Genomic DNA, 6000 nt, shown 5'->3' with positions numbered 1-6000 from the left:
TTGTATCTACAGCTTCCTGTGTAACTCTCTCACCCCATCTCCTGGAGTTTTGACCACAATTATGGATTTTGTGTTAACGATTTTCACACTCCTTTTTACAAGTTTTAACACTTATGTAGGGTCTCTAAACAATAATTGTTTAGTTTTGCTTGTTTTAAAATCCATTACTATATGTATTTTAGGCTTGTTTTGTTCAACAGTGTTTAAAATTTATGTCTGAACATCTTTTTAAGGTTAAGCCAAGTTGATGCATGTACTAGCAGTTGATTCACTTTTTCCACTGAATAAATATTCAAGATAATTATTGATTCTACTATTGATGGTCATTTTAATCATTTCAAGTTTTTGTTTTTATGAACATTGTTGCTATGGACATTCTTGTGTATAACTTGATACATGCATGCAAAAATCTCTCCTAAGGTATATACTTACTAGAGGCAGTATTTTTTTTTTTTCCTAAGGAATATATCTAAGTGGAATTACTGGCTTTTATAGTATGAACATACTCAACTTCAGTGGGTAATGTCAAAATGTTTTATGGAATAGTTATAATTTGTACATTTATCAGTAGTGTGTGTTTTCTCATTTCTCCACATCTCTACCAACACTTAGATTGTTGATTTTGTAATTTTTTGTTGGTCTGGTTGGTGTAAAGTGAATCTCATTGTGTTGTGTTTGCCATGAATGACTATTCTTTTTTTATTGAAGAATATATAGTTGATTTACAATATTATATTAGTTTTAGGTGTGCAACATAGAGATTCAAAATTTTTATAGATTATACTCTATTTAAAATTAACATAAAATATTGGATATATGCCGTGGGCTGTACAATATATCACTGTAGCATATTTATTTTATACACAGTAGTTTGTAACTCTTAATCTTCTACTCCTATCCTGCCCCTCCCCCCATGCTAGTAACCACAGTGTTTTCTGTAACTCTATGTGCTTGTTTTTGGAAATGCTTTTCATCTGATTAAGAAAATGTTCTTCCATCCAATTTTCAGGGATTTTGTCATGTGTGGATTTTGAATTTTATATAAAGTTTATTTCACACAATCTGAGGTTTTTACATATTTATTCTCATTTAATATATTAATATGTTGAACTAGTTTCTTCAGATTTCTGATATTAAATCATTCCTGGATTCCTGAAATTAATCTAACTTGTTAATGATGTATTATCTTCAATGTTTCAATATTTTTCAAAGGAATTTTGCAACTCCATGAGTTAGACTGGCCTATAATTTTCTTTGTTCTGCTCTTATTTGGTTTTGGTATAAAAATTATTTTAGTCCCATAACAGTGAACAGAGAAGCATTTCCTCTATTTCTATCACCTGGAAAAATGTGAGAGTTATATATATTCTTTAAATGTGTAGCACTGGCAACATCTATAGTTATGTGCCCTTTCTTATTCCTAGTATTGTTCTTTTTCCTTGATCAAATTCAAGGATTTTTTATCAGGCTTATTATCTCTTAAAAATAACTTATTTTGGATTTAATGATCCTTTTAGTATATGTTTACTTTTTAAATTTCACTAAATTTGTGTTTGATCTTTCTTTCTACTTTCTTTGGGTTTATCTTGAAGTAATTTTTATAACTTCACATACTAGACACTAGGTTCATAAATTTTGAAACATTTTTATTTTGTAATTTAAGGGTTTAAGGCCATCTATTTTTCTAAAGTTCTGCTTTAATTGCATCCTACTTTTTTTTAATAATATGATAATAGGTTAGATTGACTCACTCTATTTTCTGTGTCACTAACTCCATCATCTTCTCTTCACTGGGTTGCAATGTGAATATTTATTGTGTTATTTTTTAGTTCACTAATTATCTCTTCATCTAATATGTTTAATGTGATTCAATTCTATAAAATCTATTTTGTTATTTCCCCAATAGCTTGTATAATTTTTTGTTCTCTGTTTATATTTTCAAGTTTTTATAGTCTTTAAAAAATATTAAACATCATTATCTAATTTCTATAACTGAAAATACTTATGTCTGAAGTTTTTGTGTTTCTATTTACACTGATATTGTTTCTGCTGGCTGTCCCTCATTGTACTTTATTTCCTTATGTATTATTGTATTTTTTTTATTGTGTACTGCTTATTTTCCTCAGAATTTTATCTACTGCAATTCCTTAGTGCCTAGGTTTAAGTTCAGTTTCCCTTAATAGGATTAACATTCATTTCTATCTTCTGGCTGAATAACCTATCCTGATTACCTTAAACCAAATTTTACACTTGATATTTTTTGGACTACATAAGTAAGATAAATTTAGGCCTCAAACCCACATAATACTGGCTCGAATTTATGAATTGCCAGGAGTGATTATTTGTTCTATTTATTCTACTAAATATCAAATTTGAGAAAAACAGTTTTCTTTATTGTATTCTTTTTTTGTTTTTTGGCTGCTTATTTCTTATTTTTCCTTACATACAGACATAGCTAGCTTTTGTCAAGGGAAATTATATTTCCCTATTTGGCAAGTCCCTAGAATTTTTTTGCTTTTTGTTTTTTCCCTCAGTGCCTTATGCAATAGTCAAAGCAAAACTCAATATTTCGAGGGTATGAAATCCTCACAGTGAAATCTGGCCTTAAGGATAGTTTATCTCCTAAGGTTTTTATTTTTACTTTGTTTTTCAGGTCTGTGGTTTCCTTAGTTTTTAACACTCAGCAACACATTAAAAATACTTTTTATAATATTTATTCAATAGACTATATCAGTTATCTGTGGATTAAAACAACACACATTTATTACCTCACAGTTTCTGTAGGTCATGAGAAAATTAGCTTAACTGGATTCTCTACAAGGTTGCAATCAAGTTGTCAACCAAGTTCTCATCTGAAGACTCAACTGGGGCAGGACCCACTTCTAAGCTCCTGTGGTCATTAGCAGGACTCAGGTCCTTGAGTGATACTGAACTGAGGGCTTCAGTTTCCTGCTGGTTTTCAAGTATAGGCTGCCCTCACTTCCTAGCTGGTCATTGCCTACAGTCAGTCCTCAGTTCCTTACCTCATGGATCTCCTCGACATGGCTATTTACTTCATCAAAGTCAGCAAGGGAAATTGTTTCCTAGCAACATGAATGTTACAATCTTATGTAACATAATCACAGAAGTGATTTTTGGTGAGAAGCAAATCACTGATCCTGTCCACACTAAAGTTGAGGGGATTACACAAAGGTATAAGTATCAGGAAGCAGAAATCATGGGGGTCACCCTAGGGTCTTTTTAGTTGTTTTAATCAGGAAAGTTGTGCAGAGTATCTGATATGGTGTATTTCTAGAGAGGAAGTTGGCATAAGGCAATCTGAATGAATCTGAAGAATAACTGAGGGTGAGAGGTGGGATCTGAAGAAAGCTGCAAAAGTAGAATAAAGTCAGGGAAGCAACCACCAGTGAATCCTACTGACACTACATTTAAAACTTCTAGTTTGATTTGGCCTTGAACAATGTAAATATTGAGTGAAAATGTAGTTATAGATGCATTATTCAAAATGTGCTACTTTCTTTAAGGAGTTTTTGAGCCAACTTCCCTCTTTCCCTTCTTGAATCTGATCCATTGTTACAATCATGTAAGCCATGGTTTTTACAAGATTTTCAAAGGGCCGCTTTCCTACGAGTGCAGAGAAAACACTGCAAAGCCTCAGCTGCTCATTTCTCCTCTGTCACTTTCACTCATGTGCAGAGTTCTTTATAATACATCAGATCCCTGCCAACGATGGAAATTGTATTTATACTGATAATTCAGGCAAAAACAGAAGCATGACCAACCCAATTTCCTTTGCCTCAAATGTGTTTGGTTTTAGCCAAGTAATTTATATTGGTTAAAATAACTAAAATCACTATTTATCTTTACTTATATTTACACAGCTTGAAAACAAAACCACCAAACCTGATAATTCCCATGTCAGTGGTTGTACTCCTACAGGCAAGATTTTGACCTAGATTTTCCCAGTGAGACATCCTTGGCAAAATGAGAAAGACAGTAACATTTACTTTGTATACTTCTATTTCCCTTTTCAACATCTCTGTACCCCATTTTACTTGCCTGTTGAGTCACTCATGCATTCTATCCCAGAAGTCTGAAGTCACTGGACCCTTGTCTTTAGTTACCATCAGCACCTTGATTTCTACTGAGGTGTGAGCTGAAAATAGAGTGCAGTGTTATTGCTTCCAAAGACATTTTCATTTAATTAATAATCAAAAATTAAAAAAAAATCTTTAATGAGAAGATTTTAAGCAATATGACTTCCTGGGAGGGAAAGGGATTACATTTCTGAGGCCCTCAAATTATATCAATGCATTCTCTTATAAAACCAGTGCTAATAATAATAGGTAATATTTTGAGGGTGCTTACTATATACTAGTCATTGAGCCAAACTCTGATTGATTTATTTTAAGAAACACCTCCAATAGAATGAAGTGGGTACTCTTATCCTCACTTTACAGGTTAGGAAATTTAAGCTTAGAGAGGTTTAGTAACTTGCACAAAGTCACACAACTAGTAAGTGAAAGACCCAGATGTGTATGTCTCCAAATGCCAGACTCTTAAAATTTGTATTCTATTATTGATGATAATTAATGTTTTACCCTTGACAGTCATATAGTGTTCATGTAACAGTACTCTGAAATCTTGATCTGGATTTGTCACTAACTAACCATTTGAACTTAATCAAGTCATTCATGCTTTCTTAGTCCTAGTTTCCTCTTAATAAAGGAGAGAACTCAACTAAATGAGTTTCTTCTTTCACATATAATTCTAGAATATTCTATTATAAATTACATTTGGTATGGCAGGTGTCAATTCTAAAATATTGGGCTGTACTTCTAAATTCATGCAAAAAGTGGGAAAATGATGCCAATCTTGTTGAATTGAGAGCAAGATTAAACTGTCTCATTCTGGAGAGTTTTTCTTTGGCTTCTATGAAACATGCCAATTGCTGTTATTGCCCATACACTTTGAATTGTTTGGTTTCTTAACTGTTAATTGAAATGTAATTTCATTTGCGTAATAGAAGACTAATATGGTGATTAGCACTCTTCTTAATAATTGCCACCCAATTAACCTGCTTTAAGTGTCTTGGTGTCAGTGCAGCATCTAAATATTATCTTCATACCTTAGTTGATTCATAAGGATGTGATTACCTTTCATGGCTTATAAAATGTTAAATTAATTGCATTGCAGCTAGAGATGTAGCTCAACCTTATACCTCAAAAAAGGTCCATTAGGTAATTATTTGATAACTAATTAAGTTTTAGCCATCTCACTAAATCAACTTAAAATGCTACTCTTTTAAAGTAAATTTAAAGGCTCAGAAGAGACTTCTGAAGAATCAGTCTGAGAGTCAACCTCATTATTCAGATTGTCTCTTTATGGTTTTTTAGGAACATCCATCCATCATTGTTAAATTCCTGTCCTAGTGTTAGAAAAATCTTATGTCCCATTTTAGAGGCAGAGCTTTGACAAAGAAAATCTATCTTATATTGAACTGAAATTGATGACAGCTTCAATATCTTTTAACATCCCAGAGTTGTTTTATGATCTGTTCTGGGCTGCTTGTTCCTACCTCCCATCTTTATCTCATTGCTGTGTTTCTCCAACACCCCCCCCCCCATTCCATAGAGGCCTGAGACAGAAGAACCAAGTCATGGATCCTCACCTCCCAGGGCTAGATTTGGCTTGCTGAATTGTAGGTATTTTAAGATTTCTCTGAGTGAGTATAGGCACTGAGACTTTGAGCCCAGGGAGTTATCAAGTTATCTCAGGAAATGCTGATAAATGTTAACAAAAGAAGAAATAATCCTAAATCCCTTGTATAAGAAAAAAATCACTTTTAAAGAAGAGACCATTGTGAAATCAAACAAATTGTAACAGGTTCAAATTCTAAAAGGTAAGGGTCACAGATGTACACACAGCACATCAAACTGAAGTTGTCATAAATATAACAGTGCTCAACTATTCTTCATCCTCTGAAGGCTTTATCAAAGT

Source organism: Mesoplodon bidens (assembly GCF_964165515.1).
Source record: "Mesoplodon bidens genome assembly, chromosome: 14".
NCBI lineage: Eukaryota > Metazoa > Chordata > Mammalia > Artiodactyla > Ziphiidae > Mesoplodon > Mesoplodon bidens.
This window is presented reverse-complemented; position numbering follows the sequence as displayed.